At 42.7% G+C, this 16,156-nt stretch overlaps 1 protein-coding gene across 2 annotated transcripts in view; it reads right to left on the reverse strand.

Annotated features, from left to right (window-relative positions):
- PIK3CB (phosphatidylinositol-4,5-bisphosphate 3-kinase catalytic subunit beta) overlaps window positions 1-10,837 on the reverse strand; it is a 204,185-nt gene extending 193,348 nt beyond the window's left edge. Inside the window, exon 1 of one of the 2 annotated variants that reach the window (XM_082625119.1) lies at window positions 10,638-10,837. The gene's annotated coding sequence lies outside the window, so the exon portion shown is untranslated. Of the gene's footprint in view, window positions 1-10,417; window positions 10,484-10,637 lie in introns of those variants that run through there. The other variant, XM_082625120.1, reaches the window with a different exon arrangement.
- Between the last annotated feature and the right edge of the window lie 5,319 nt (window positions 10,838-16,156).

Genomic DNA, 16,156 nt, shown 5'->3' on the forward strand with positions numbered 1-16,156 from the left:
CTAACTTCCTCTATTCCCAATAATTTAGGATCAAGCTTAGCAACATGTTTTAATATACGACCCAAACAAATTACCTAAGCAGAAGAGGAAAAAAAAATTTTTGTGTTTTCTTATTTAAAAACTGTGTAAAGATGATCTACACAAGCAGACTAGGACCTCTAACTATACGAAGTCATACATTAAGTATCTTTGTTACTTACACATATATGACAAACCACAAAACCACAGTCCAATTGTAAAGCCAAGGGAAAAGGAAAAGCTCATCTTACATTCAGAACAAAGGTATGGGACTTCCCTGGTGGTCCAGTGGGTAAGACTCCGCGATCCCGATGCAGTGGCCTGGGGTTTGATCCCTGGTCGGGGAACTGGATCCCGCATGCCTGCCACAACTAAGAGTTCACATGACACAACTAAGAAGCCCACATGCCCCAACTAAAGATCCCGCATGCCGCAACTAAGACCCGGTGCAACCGAAATAAATAAATAAATATTTATTTAAGGAAAAAAAAGGTACACTATATCACATAACTAATTCATTCTTTAACTCTTAACTCTAATCCATAAAACAGGACTATACACACAAAAACTTGTTTAAGAGTAGAGAGTGAAAGTTAATGATTAAATGATTAGAAAATTGCTTCCTGTTTTCAAATACCCAGGTACTATAAAATGAAGGTGGTGATTATTACACTAAAAAACAACACTTTAAACTTATATAGTCTCGGGCTTCCCTGGTGGCACAGTGGTTAAGAATCTGCCTGCCGTTGGGAGTGTGATGGGTGGGGGCAGGAGGCATGGGCCGGGGGCAGTTCTCTCCTCACTTGTAAACTTGTAGTTTCACAGAAAAAAAATAAATTAAAAAAAAAAAAAAAAAAAAGAATCTGCCTGCCAATGCAGGGGACACAGGTTTGAGCCCTGGTCTGGGAAGATCTCACATGCCACGGAGCAACTAAGCCCATAAGCCACAACTACTGAGCCTGCGCTCTAGAGCCCGCGAGCCACAACTACTGAAGCCCACATGCCTAGAGCCCATGCTCCGCAACAAGAGAAGCCACCACAATGAGAAGCCTGCGCACCACAATGAAGAGTAGCCCCTGCTCACCACAACTAGAGAAAGCCTGCACACAGCAACGAAGACCCGACACAGCCAAAAATAAATTAATTAATTAAAAAAATAAAAAAGGAAGAGCCCTCTTAAAAAAATAAAAGAAAAAAAGTATATATAGTCTCTTTCAACCTTCCTCTGAAGGACCTAACAAATAAAAAAACTATTGAGGCAATCAGCTATAAGCATAAATTCTACCCCAGTGTTCACAGCAACCTAAGTGTCCATCAACAGATGAGTGGATACAGAAGAGTGGTGTATATATACATATACAATGAATTACTACTCCGTCATAAATAAAAAGAACAAAATTTTGCCATTTGTAACAACATGGATGGATATGGAGGATATTATGCTAAGTGAAATAAGTCAGAAAGAGAAAGACAAATACTGTATGATAACACTTATATGTGGAATATAAAAATTAAAACAAATTAGTGAATATAAGAAAAAAGACTTACAGATATAGAGAACAAACCAGTGGTTACTAGTAGGGAGAGGGAAGGGGGGAGGAGCAAGATGGGGAAGGGCAGTGGTCCCCAACCTTTCTGGCACCAGGGACCAGTTTCGTGGAAGACAATTTTTCCACAGCCAGGGCAGGGACCAGGCTGGGCGGGGGGGGGGGTACCGGAGGGGGTTCAGGTCGTAATGCAAAAGATGCTTTAGGCAGTAATGCAAGCCATGGTGAGCGGCAGATGAAGCTTCGCTCGCTCACCTGCCACTCATCTCCTGTGGTGCGGCCCAGTTCCTAACAGGCCTTGGACCACTACTGGTCTGTGGCCTGGGGGTTGGGGACTCCAGGGGTAGGGTATTAAGAGGTACAAACTACTATGTATAAAATAAATAAGCTACAAGAGTATATTGTACAAGACAGGGAATATTTTATAATAACTATAAATGGAGTATAACCTTTAAAAATTGTGAATCACTATGTTGTACACCTGAAACTTACATAATATTGTAAATCAACTATTCCTCAATAAAAAATAAATTTAAAAATAAATAAATAAGCAAAAGCATAAATTCTAGAGTCATACAGACCAGAGTTTGAAACCTGACTCTCCCACTTAAAAGCTGTGTGCCACCTGGCATATTAACTTCCCAAAGCTTCAGTTTCCTCATCTCTTTTTTTTTAATAAATTTATTTATTTATTTATTTATTTTTATGGCTGCATCGGGTCTTTGTTACTGTGTGCACGTTTTCTCTAGTTGCGGCAAGTGGGGGCTACTCTTTGTTGCGCTGCGTGGGCTTCTCATTGTGGTGGCCCCTCTTGTTGTGGAGCACGGGCACGGGCTCTAGGCACAGGCTTCAGTAGTTGTGGCACGTGGGCCCAGCAGCCGTGGTTCGCGAGCTCAGTAGTTGTGGCGCACGGGCTTACCTGCTCCGCGGCATGTGGTATCTTCCCGGACCAGGGCTCGAACCCGGAACCCCTGTATTTGCAGGTGGACTCTCAACCACTGCGCCACCAGGGGAGCCCTCCTCATCTCTTAAATGAGGATATCATTAGTACCTTCATTACAAGTTTGTTATGAAGATAAAATGAATAATGCACAGAGGAGTTAGCATAACCTGACACATAGGTGAGCATTCAATAATGTTAACTTTGGTTATAGTTTAATCCTATATAGTAAATCACACAGAGGAGTTTTTCTAATAGACTATATTGACAGTCACAGCTTTAAATGACAAAAGAACATATTGATAAAAGGAAGCAGGTAACAATAGAATACATAGAATTAAAGAAGTCACTGATTAAAAAATAATTGCCTGGCTCTCAAGGAGAAGATAGTAAATTCTTCCTAAGTTAAAGGTAAAACAATTGTTACTGGTTGGTACAGCATATATAGTTCTCTATGACACACACACACACACACACACACACACACACACAGAGTAGACATTACTTGTAGGTAGAATGAGAATCTAAAACCCAGAAGCCTCTCAGTTAGGGAAAATTTTAATAATTTAATAATGGAATGTTGGGTGAAGTACATCAAGAGTTAAGACAACTAGGGCTTCCCTGGTGGTGCAGTGGTTGAGAGTCCGCCTGCCGATGCAGGGGACACGGGTTCGTGCCCCGGTCTGGGAGGATCCCACATGCCGCGGAGCGGCTGGGCCCGTGAGCCATGGCTGCTGAGCCTGCGCATCCGGAGCCTGTGCTCCGCAACGGGAGAGGCCACAACAGTGAGAGGCCCGCGTACCGCCAAAAAAAAAAAAAAAAAAAAAAGAACAAAAATAAAACAATTATAATTGATCATAACATTGTCCAAAATCAACAACCATCTTCTATGGATGTTTCCTTAGGCTCACAGTGCAAAAAACAAGCGTGTTAAGAGAACTCCAGTTGGTTTTCCCCAGGACATGCCTCTAATAATTAACTACAATGAATCTCATTGGAGGAATGATGTCCATGTAGCTGATAAACATGGAACCTAACTTTTGAAAATATACAACTGCAGAAATAAGTTTTAAATAAATTTGTGTTCAGATAACATAAGGGCAGCAATTTGTAATGATTTATAAAGTCAGAGGAAAACACTGATTTTAATAGTATGATATCTAAATACAAGATCTACACTAAATCAGTAGTTCAAGAACAAGGAATTTTAAATGACCATATTTCAACTATTTAATAGAAATTAGTTACTGTGTAACTACATGTAAGTAACATGTCAGAGGTAGTAAATAGCGGCCTGGCTACAAGAAATGAGCACCTCGATTTCAAACAGCAGGTCTTCATTTTAACTCCTATGAAAATGTTTAACAGGTTAAGTGATTAAATAAACATTAAAGAGAACTTCAAATTGCAGTAAATTTATAATTCTGACAATCTGCAATACTCGTTTAAATCACAAAAGCTCAATCATTTAAGCTAGTAAAGTACAAATGTCTCAAAATGGAGTTTGGCCTCTTGTTGACAGTCACCTCAAATTTCTTCCAGTGGCTCAGCAGGTAAGGAATTCATGGAATTCAGGGCTTCAAGGTCTAGTAAGCATTACTAAACCTTACTGGTTAAACCATCCAGTCAACACCAAGTTATGTGGGGCAATGCCTGTAGATTATCTAACTCCTTTGTCCCTTCCCACATTTTCTCTACTTCATAACTACCATTACTTCTAAACAGTACAAAGAGGTAAACATGAAATTGATAAATATTATAAATTAGTTATTAGAAATGCAAAGAAAAACTATGGTCAGGAAAGTGGTTAAACTGCAGTTTAAATAAAGCTTCTGGATTACCCATGGATTTCTTTTAATCCACATAATCCTCCTCCTGAAGGCATGGATAATCAGGTTCGCATTTCCATTGAAGGCAAATGAGCATTTGCCTGGTGGTCTCCCAAGTAGCCAGAGCAGCAGGAGACAAGCTACAGGGTCAGGGATGCAGCAGTCCCTCCGGGGTTTGCAGTAGGGGATTGTGAGCTGCTGACCTGTGCTCTAACAATACCACAACACAGGGGACTGCCAGATTAACTTTCTTTATTTTGGCGGTAAATTCCCCCTATTAAAGGCTCAACAGATAATAACCTCAGGTGACCTACTTTAAATAATCAAGAAAATAAGGAAATATACATTCTTGGTGAAGAAGTGGGGGAAAGACAGATCATGGAGCCAGGACTCAGGGGAAGGATGTGTAAATTTTTTGAGGAAATGAGGGAATTTCTAAATTATTGACTGCTTTAGGCTGGAACAAAGTTAAACGAATAACGGAAAGCTACCTTTGCAATACACCATAGCTATAAAGATACCACAACTTTCCCTCAAACCCTAGGAGAGTTGAATAACTGAAACAACTAAGTGCTGGAATAAAATGGATAGTCTAGCAGAGGTGACAATGCTAGAGAGAGAGAAGAGAGAAAAGCTGAGACTTCATAACATAATCCTTGGCAAAATTAATCTCCAGTTTACCCTAGTTTACCCTGCGATTGCAGTAAATGGGATTCTGGGTTTATCAAAGACACATGAGAAGATATGTTATGCCATCCTTTATGATTTTATCACAGACTTAGCCTCCAAATTTCTTTGTTAGATGCACCCTATTGTAACTTGACATTGTAGGATTTGCCCCACTTGACAGGTTCCAGAAGTTATACAATTATTTTTTTTAATTTAAAGCCTTTTAAACATTCCTCCGTCTACAAAGTTTATTACTTTATTGCATGTAAACCCGTTATGTTGAAGACTGGAATTCTTTCATTTATATTTCTAAAAGAAAACCAACAATTAGGTTGATCAATTATCCACTTATTCCAAGTTCTAACATATTCTATGCATGAGAGATTTTCCCTTTAAAAAAAACAAATAAATCCAGGGAATTCGCTGGCGGTCCAGTGATTAGGACTCTGCGCTTTCACTGCCAAGGGCCTGGGTTCAACCCTTGGTCAGGGAACTAAGACCCTACAAGCCGCATGGTGGCCAAAAAAATAAAAAATAAAAAAATAATTCCAAGTGTTGAAAATGAAGGGGAGGCTGACTGCAAAGGGGTAACATGAGGGAATTCTTTGGGGTGTTGGAATTATTCTGTACATTGTTAGTGGTGGTGATAGTTACAAGAATCTAGGCATGTGTTAAAACTCATAGGACTGTACATGAAAAAGGTTTTGTAAAATTTTAAAATTCAATGTCACTCTCCTTTTAGAAATATCTTTCTTATTAAAAAGAAAAACAAAAAAACTATCAACTCAGAAAAAGAAAGGTCTAAATTAGAGATACGCTTGTGACTCAGGATTATTTAACCTGAAGATGATAACATAAAGGTTACCATGGAATATATGAGAGAACAACTTAAAAAGGAAGTACACCAGTTTAGAATCACTCCAAAGCTGGACCCAGTGGCTGGAAAATACAGTAAGTCAGACTTTGATTATGAGAAAGCAGAAAGGCCTCTTCAAGAAAGGATAGTATCCTTTCACACAAGGTGTCCCAGCAGACATCAGACTACCAAAGGCACATAGGCACTCCTTCGAAAAATAGCTCATACAAATCAGGGAGTGGAGAGAAGGCAGAGGGGAAAAAAAAAAGTGTCAAAATTTGGAGAGGGAGATGAGAAGGTAAAAGGAGTGAGAAGCAAAGATGCCCCACACAAGCCTGAAAATCTATAATTCTCCTTTACCTTCCTTTTCTTCTGCTCTTCTACTAAATTTCCAGTATTGTTCTTCTAGTCTAGGATTTCCTTCTCCAACGTATCTTTTTCCTATTATCTACTCTGACAATGGAATTCTACACCTTGATTTTTCCATACCCTTTTTTCTTCACAAACCTACTAGATAGTCTTTGGGGCTTCAGTCTCAGGCAGGGGGAAAATCCTAAATTATTTGCCTCTTTCTACAACATGACAAGGCTTGCAAGTGAGCAGTTAGCAGAAGCCAAATGATAGGGACTTATCTCTTCAAGATATGGTAAGATACGATAACTGAATCAAATGGTTCAGAGGATATTTACATAAATGCACACAAGAGGGGGGGGCTCAGATTTTTTAAAAAAATAGTGTAATTGAAATAAATAAACACACCTGTTCTCTGTAAAAATTGCAACCGCTACCCTATAGGATTTGGTATGCAATACTGGATTAAACTACCACATTCTATAGAACCAGTCCCCTTCAGTCAAGACCAGAATTCAACGCTTCTAAAGAACAAAACAAGGCTGGAAAACTTGTATGGTTTCTTATTCACAAAAATACTAATGATCTAGTATACAATGAACAAAATCCACATTTGTTTTTGTTATTAACGGCTTGACGTCTAAATGCTTAGCCTTTTCAGGAGGTACAGTACCTTAATGAAGACTGAGAAAGTAAGGATACGTAATAGAATAACCCTAGGCCCTGTGATCACTTCCTCATTTGCACAAATCTGGGACCAAAAAAGGGTCAAATGTGTTCAGTACATGTTATACTTGGAATCGGAAGATTTTATAATGTATTTCATTCACACATTCATTCATTCAACATTAGTTAAATTTTCCAGACACTGTTCTGGTTTCTGAGAATACCCCAGGGAAGACCAAGTCCCTTCCATCAGAGAGATTATAATATGTTGGAGGGAAAAGACCATAAACAAATAAACAAGAAAATAAGCAAGATAATTAGCTGATAATGCAGGTAGAGTTTGGACTTACTTTTTAGTGCAATAAGAAGCCCCTGGAGCAGGAGAGTAAGTAAAGATCACTCTGACTGCTGTCTGAAAATGGACTGTAGGAGAGCAAGGCCAGAGGCAAGGAGACTAGTTAGGAAGCTACTACCTAGGAACAACTGGGGTGGTGACAATAAAAAATCAAGTGAAGTAGGAACTTCCCTGGTGGTCCAGTGGTTAAGAATCCATCTTGCAATGCAGGGGACGCCGGTTCAATCCGTGGTCAGGGGAAGTAAGATCCCACATGCCACGAGACAAGCTAAGCCCACGCTCTGCAGCTATGGAGCCCATGTGCCACAACTAAGACCCGGTACAGCCAAAAAATAAATAAATATTTAAAAAATAATAATAATAAAGTGAAGTAAATATATTCGGGATACATTCTGGAGGCAAAGTCAACAGGGTTTGCTGAAGGACTGGCCGTGTGGGGCAGTGGGGAAGCAGTGAGGCAAAGCGATGAATTCAGGATGACCACCAGATTTTTCACTTAAGTAGGTGGAAAAGGCCGGTAGAGGGGTGCTCTTCTGAAATGCAGACTGCTGGGGAAGGAACAGGTTGAAGAATGGAAATCAAGAGCTCCACTTTGAACATGTCAAGTTTAAGATAGAAAAATGAAGTGAAGATATGTAGGCGGGTAGAAGAAATGTGAAGTTCAGAACTGGAGATAAAAATCTGAGAGCCAACAGCAAGGTGATAGTATTTAAACCACAGGACTTGATGAGATCACTCAGAGAGGGTACAGGTAGAAAAAATGAGAGGGACGGGCTTGGACACCCTGAGGCATTAGGATGTTTTGAATTCATGAAGAGAAGGAAAAGTCAACAGAAGAGATAGAGAAACCGAGTGAAGAGAAGGAAAACCATAAAAGTGGAGTATCCTGGAAGGTTCCTTTATATAATATGATACTCTAATCCACCACCACCACCCCCCATCCTGCTGGCCACACACTCTCAAATTCTATAAACAGGGCTTCCCTGGTGGCGCAGTGGTTGAGAGTCCGCCTGCCGATGCAGGGGACACGGGTTCGAGCCCCGGTCCGGGAGGATCCCACATGCCGCGGAGCGGCTGTGAGCCATGGCCGCTGAGCCTGTGCGTCCAGAGCCTGTGCTCTGCGACGGGAGAGGCCACAACAGTGAGAGGCCTGCCTACCACAAAAAAAAAAAAAAAAAAAAAAAATTCTATACACAAAAAAAAACTGGGGCCCAGAAAGACTGGGTGACATCCCCAAAGTCCCAGCTATCTGGGACCCAGGACCAGGCCTAAGAGCCAAGGTGTGACTTCTGGCCCCCAGCCTTTTCACAGTGGCTAGCAGTGCTTCTACTGTTGGGTTCACCAGTGAGACCACAGGGGAGTTTATAATTTAGGGAGGACACAATTAGACTACAAGGAAGGGGATAATTCAGACTACAAGGTTAATGTTTAATTTTCTTCTATGTATTTTGTTTACATTTACAAAGCAAGTTGGATCAAAAGCCTTTATGGATGAGTTTCTAAGAAAAGCAAGAAATACAGATAAGAGGTGAAAAAAGGCAATAAATCAAAACCCAACTCGGTTTTCTCCACTTCTAAAAAACACTGTGGGTCTTCCCCGGTGGCGCAGTGGTTGAGAGTCCGCCTGCCAATGCAGGCGACATGGGTTCGAGCCCTGGTCCGGGAAGATCCCTCATGCCGCGGAGCAACTACGCCCGTGGGCCACAACTACTGAGCCTGCACTCCAGAGCCCGAGAGCCACAACTACTGAGCCCGCCCGCCACAACTGCTGAAGCCCACGTGCCTAGAGCCCGTGCTCCACAACAAGAGAAGCCACCACAATGAGAAGCCCGCGCACCGCAACGAAGAGTAGCCCCCGCTCGCCGCAACTAGAGAAAGCCGGCACACAGCAATGAAGACCCAACGCAGCCAAAAATAAATAAATTAAAAAAAAAAAAAACACTCTGAAGGTAGAAGACCCTCATTAGGATGTGAATCAGGGGTTGTACAAAAAAGTTTTTTGATTTCAGTCATTTTTGCTTTAGTGAATACAATCCCAGTTTTAAAGCTTAAGATTTTTACTTTGTTCCACACTTGCCTTCTGGAACTAGGTTAAGATCTTTATCCTGACCACCCTTTCCTATGCTACTTTATCATGACTTAAGCAGTTCTGCTTTTACCATAAAAATATTACAGTGTAACCTAAAAATCCCCAAATGATTAATGAACTGCTGAGAATTCTGACTCATTGGAGATGATTTTATTAGGAATCATATTTCCAAACACCCATTCAGTGCTTCAAAATAAGTACTCATCTAATTTAACTATGATGACTTCACCAGACAATAACACTGCCCACGATGATATTTACAAAAGCACTTGTCACTCCCTTCGTATGTAGCAATGCAAAAAAAAGGAGTCTGTTTCCATATTCTTCTCTGTTTATACTCTGTAACAAGTGACAGTTCAAGTGTCGCTTAAGATTATTTAAACAGCAAAGCACTTCACGTTTCATATATCCCACCACCTTGCATCCGAAGCGAATCCTAAAACTCGCTGTTTTATTTAAACAGCAATTCCCACTCGGTACCTGAGACAGGTATTCCAAGGCAGCCTTAGTAAAGAAAAAAAAAAAAAGAGAGAGAGAGACTCCAGCATTCTAGGATGAGGCTATAGGATTCGTATTTCGGCCACTGTTAAGATAACAGGCTCCTGTATTAAACAACTCCAGTGGAGGTTACTGCAACATCAAAGCGCTTCGGAAATAAACGTGCCCCCCAAAAGTACACCCGCAGCCAGGAATCAGCAATAGCTAACAAGGGAAGATGCTGCAGCAGAGTTACTCCTAACAGCCTACCACTGACCGAGCACTCGCTTTTCGGTCCTGTACATCATCCTGTCCTAGCTTCACAACAACCCTGTGAAGTACGTATAATTATTCCCACTAACAAATCCGGATACTCTGGCCCAAGGCCCCAGGGCTGCTCAGTGGCGGCGCCGGAATTTGAAAACACGACCCTATCCCAACAGTCCAGGATCCCCGCCCCTAAAATACACCCTGCGCAAAAAGGCATCTGAGGATCAGGAGCTCGCAGGTGTCCGCACAGACACAAGGGGCGAGGACGCCGCCTCTCCGCAGACGCCCCTCAGGAACGCAACCCAAAGGGCCGCGTCCCTGCCGCCCGGAGGCCGGGGAGAGCCGCTCACCTTGGAGAGCCCCGGGAGGGCCTCAGGCGAGCGAGGCACCCCCGCGGGCCGGCGTCCTCCGCGTCGGCAGGAAGCGCGGAGCGGCCACTCAGTCGCCGGCGCCGCAGGCTGTGGCGTGCAAGAGCGCGCCGCCGGCCCGCGCGGGGGCACCTCAGAGGCCCGCCGCGACCGCGCCGCCCCTCAGCCGCGCCGCATCCGGGTCCCGCTCCACTGCACTCACCTGCCCGGCGCTCCGCCGCCGCCGCCGCTGCCGCCGGCTCTCGGCTCCAGGTGCGCGGTTAGCAGCCCAGGCCACCACGACCATCCAGCTGCGGCGCTCCCATGCCCGTCTCTCTCAGTCGCCACCCGCCTGCCCCGCGCGGCGCTACACCAGCCCGTCACCCACGGCCATGGCTAGCTCCGCCGCCGCCGCACCGACCGACGGAGCACGCGCGCGCCGCCGTCGTGCCTCCGCGCGCGCGCGCGCGCGCCCGTCTCAGGGCCCGCCTCCCAGCAGCCCTCGCCCCGCCCCGCGAGCCGCTCCGGCCAATCCCAGGTCTGCGGGCTGGGCGCGGCAGAGCTGGTCGCGGCTGGGCGGGGAACCGCCGCCTAGTCCTCGCCGGTTGGTGCCTGCTGGGAGGCTGAGCCGCCGCTTAGTTTTCTCCGGCTCCCCGCCCAGCAGCGGCGCTGCTGTGCGGCAGTTCTGCTCCTCTTTGAGGCTCCCGGAGGACTCGGAATCGGGAATCCCCAACAAGCCGCTTTCAGGAGAGACCCGCCACCTGCCCCGGCCTTCGTAGCCGCCTCCGAGAGATTTCTCTGTTCCTAGTTTCCTTGCCGGCCTTCTCTTCCCACCCACTCTCCCCAGTTCTGCGACTCTGAACTGATATCTCGGTTCCTGGGCCCTACACTTTGCTTTTCCCTCACCCCCTGTGTCACTCCTCTTCTGGGGGTGGGGCCGCTAGGTCGGCAGCCCCACAGCTGGCCCTTCAATCCCTGCACTGGTCATAAAGCAAAAGTCCAGCATTCCAAGCCCAAGATTATTTTTCTGTGTGTTCATTTTTGCGATAACTAACATTTATCTGCAGAGGCTTACAGTTTACCCAGCCCTGTTCGCATACCTTATCTCCTGTTATCTTTTGACCTCAACCGGGAAATCTCATGGTCCTCTTTCTTAATGGCACACTTCAATTTCACTTACCGAAAAGCACGAATTTAACTTATTGTAAAGCTACTATATTGTAAGGTTATTGTAACTTATCGCTACTGTAATAGCTCAGGCAAATAGTTGAGTAGTCTGGGATGGAATCTCAAGTAAACCTAATATAAAGCAAAGGTGGCAAACAAGCCTGTGATAAAAGAACAGTTTAGGGCTTCCCTGGTGGCGCAGTGTTTGAGAGTCCGCCTGCCGATGTAGGGGACATGGGTTCGTGTCCCGGTCCGGGAAGATCCCACATGCCGCGGAGCGGCTGGGCCCGTGAGCCATGACCGCTGAGCCTGCGCGTCCGGAGCCCGTGCTCCGCAACGCGAGAGGCCACAACAGTGAGAGGCCCGCGTACCAAAAAAAAAAAAAAGTTTATTTGATCAATGATCCTGATTTAATTGACTATTCGTAATAAATCTAGAGCCATACCATATTCAAAAATATGTTCCAGAAGAGTTAGACCTAAAATTATACAAAACAAAGACTTAGAGGAAATTTTTTAAAGAATAGTAATATAACTTTAGCAAGGGGAAACTTTAAGCAAGACAGGAAGCTCAGAATCATCAAAGAAAAAAATTTTTCTACCTAAATATTTTGAAAGTTTTGCATAACATCACACTAAGACAAGTTAAAACAAAAAACAATAGACGGAATAGAACTGCACAAAACATATGGCAAACACATTATATCTCTAACATAAAAGAGTCTCTATAAATGGATTTTTAAAAAGCCAAATAGTTCAATGTTTTTAAAATACAGGCAACGTCTACAAGCAGGCGATTAATGGAAGAGAATATCCAAATGGTTTATTAAAAAGACGCTTATTTCACTAATAGTCATGAGAAAGCAAATTAAAACAGTAATCCATGTTTCACTCATTAGACTGGCAAACATTAACAAATCCAATCAATGATACATGGGAAACAAGCTCTGATAGGAGTGTAAATGCCACAAACTTTCTAGGAGTAATCTGGGAATAACTATTTAAATTTAAAATACATATACCTATCCATTGACCCAAAAATGCATTAACTCTGCCCTATAGAAAAACTAAAGAAAATACTAATTGTAAGGATGGATCCAAGGATGCTGTGGTGGGTTGAATGTTGGCCCTCTAAAAGAAGTCCACCTGGAACCTGTGAGCATAGCCTTATTTGGGAAAAGGATCTTTACAGATGTAATTAAGTTAAGGATCTTGAAATGAGATCATCCTAGATTTGGGGTGGGCCCGAAATCCAATGACAGGCATCCTTTCAAGAGAAAGGCAGAGAAAGATTTGAGATAGAGACACAGAGATAAAGGGGATGTGAAGAATGAGTCAGTTGGGAATGATGCATGTACAGGCTAAAGAATGCCGAGGATTGCTGGCAGCTACCAGAACTAGGAGGGGGCCACAGAACAGGTTTGCAGAGCCTGCTAACACATTGATTTCAGACTTGGAACTCCAAATCCGGGAAAGAATCAATTTCTGTTATTTTAAGCCACTCAGTTTGTGGTAATTGTTAAAGTTGCCACAGGAAACTAACACAGATGCTTATTGTGTTAAGTGAAGTGCAAAACAAACACAAACAAACTAGGAACAATGTGATTGTCCATAGGTAATGGAATATATGAACCAATTGTACTCCCTCCATACTCTGCAATATTATACACTGATCAATGATGAAAATTAGTTAGACCTATCCGTATTGACCCAGAGGGATGTCCTTGATATATTGCTAAAGTGGAAAATGCAAACTGAAGACGGATAAAGAGTGGTATGATCCTGTTAGTATATTGTTGACCATTTATAGATATATCCATGGGGGCATAGAGAAAGGGACTGAAGAATTTACACTAGGCTGATCACATTGGATAGCTCAGAGAGCTGAAATGTCTTTATAGATATTTGATATCATACTGTTAAAACCATTGTTTGGGGGATATCAGGATATATGTATACATATAGCTGATTCACTTTGTTGTACAGCAGAAAGTAACACAACATTGTAAAGAAATTATACTTTGCTTTAAAAAAATTTTTTTAATTGTATGTATTATCTTATGCCTTTAATAAATACAGCTTTAAAGAAAAAAAAACTTGTGACTAGTGTTTAAATCATGATTAAAGTGGTGAACATAAAGAAAAGGTTCTATCTGTTCAATTTTAGAAGATTCAAATGTTCTCTACTTCCCCACTACTGAGTTCTGAGTTATATATTCAATACATAATCTTTTGGTGTTTTTTAGGGGGTGTTTTCCCCCTTTTTTCCTTCTTCTTACTTATGAGTACTTCCTTACTTCTGATAATTTCCTAGGCTCACAAACATTTTATTTTTTATTTTTATTTTATTTTATTTTTATTTTTATTTTTTTTGCGGTACGTGGGCCTCTCACTGTTGTGGCCTCTCCCGCTGCAGAGCACAGGCTCCGGACCCGCAGGCTCAGCAGCCACGGCTCACGGGCCCAGCCGCTCCGCGGCATGTAGGATCTTCCCAGACCGGGGCACGAACCCATGTCCCCTGCATCGGCAGGCGGACTCTCAACCACTGCGCCACCAGGGAAGCCTCATTTTTATTTTTCCTTTTTAGAATTTGAGTGCTTCCTCTTCATTTTATAAGTAATAAATATGCATGATTTGAAATCCAAAATGTACAAATGAACGTTCAGTAAAAGTCTCTCTCTCAGCTATTACTCGCTCTTCAAAGGCAGCCAAAGTTGTCAGCTTCCTGAGCATCTTTCCAGAAGTATTGTATACATTTATAAGCAAGTACAGGTATATTTCTCCATTTTTTAACACATATGGAAGTGTTTGATTCATGCTTGGTTTTTTTCACATAATATCTATCAGGTTGTTTGATATCAGTGCTTATAGAGTTTATGTATTCTTTTACAGTGTTACTGCTATACAGAATAGAAAAAACTGCCCGTGTCATAAATTTTCACAAACGGAACACACCTGTGTAATTACTTCTCAAATCAATAGAGAACATGACAAATATCTCAGAACCCACTTGTGATCCCTTTCAGTCACTGCCCTATCCCCAGGGGTAACCACAATCCAGCTTCTATCACTAGAGATTCCTTCCTCCTGTTTTTGAACTTTAATTAAATAGATTCATACAGTGTGTGCTCTTTTTGAGTTTGGCTTCTTTTGCCCTACATTTCCTCTACATTGTTTTGATATTCATACACTACTGCATATATAACTGTATTTTGCTCATTCTCATTGTGATACCGTATTTCATTGTATCTGCATTCTATTTTCTGGCTATATAATGTTCCATTGTAAGGATATATCACTACTGTATTTATCTGGTCCCTTATTGATGAATATTTTTAGACTATTTCCAATTTTTTGATATACAAACAATGCTGCAATGAACGACCTTGAATTTATATCATTTTGTGCATATGCAAGTGTAACCACAGAATAAATCCTTAGAAGTAGAATTGTTTGGTCAATAGGTATAGGTATTTGTAATTTTGAAGGATATTGTCAAATTGCCCTCTCTCTGGGATGTACCCTTTACACTCCCACCAGCGGAATACTTGAGAGCTTATTTTCTTAGAATTTTAGAGCTTGGAGCTTGGAGACTTAGAAATTACATTGTATAGCCTACTCATCCTACGCAGGGAGAAATCTAAGCCCTTAAAGATGAAAAGAGTTGCACAAAGTCCTAGAACAAGTTACTTACCATCCCCAAATTCTGAAGGCGGAGGCCTGGATGCTTGTCTCCCTATCAGAGAGAGCCAACAAAGCCTCAAACATCCTGTCCTGCCACAGCTATTGGCATGCTGCCTCTCTCTCTCCTCCTCTTCCCCAACTGCCCTCAAAGACCACTTCAAAAAGGCCCAGACACACACACACACACACGCACACACACGCGCGCGCACACACACACATCAAGGCCACAAACCTTGGGAGAAAGGGAAAAGAAAGTGAAAGGCAGTGGAGGACAGAGGGGACTCAGGGGGAACAAGACACATTCTCCAGGAAAGGAAAGTAAGATATATATAAGGCTTTGAAGGGAAATTCAATAAAACAGTTACACACGCAGGTGAGCACACACATACATACACACGGGTCATAATTGAATTATGTGACTGTATACAACTGTAAAAATAATGAGGCAGGGGCTTCCCTGGTGGCGCAGTGGTTAAGAATCCGCCTGCCAATGCAGGGGACAGGGGTTCGTGCCCTGGTCCGGGAAGATCCCACATGCCGCGGAGCAACTAAGCCCGTGTGCCACAACTACTGAGCCTGCGCTCTAGAGCCTGTGAGCCACAACTGCTGAAGCCTGCGCACTGCAACAAGAGAAGCCACCGCAATGAGAAGCTGGCACAGGGCAACAAAGAGTAGCCCCAGCTCACGGCAACTAGAGAAAGCCTGCGCACAGCAACAAAGACCCAAAAATAAATAAATTAAATAAATAAATTTATTTTAAAAATAATAATAATAATGAGGTGTTTCTATATGAACTGATCTGGAACAATCTCCAAAATATTATTTAATGAAATAGGCAAGATGCAGAACAGTAAAGTCAGCTACGATTTGTATATGCATAGATTATTATCAG

Source organism: Mesoplodon mirus, assembly GCF_964341445.2.
Source record: "Mesoplodon mirus genome assembly, chromosome: 6".
NCBI lineage: Eukaryota > Metazoa > Chordata > Mammalia > Artiodactyla > Ziphiidae > Mesoplodon > Mesoplodon mirus.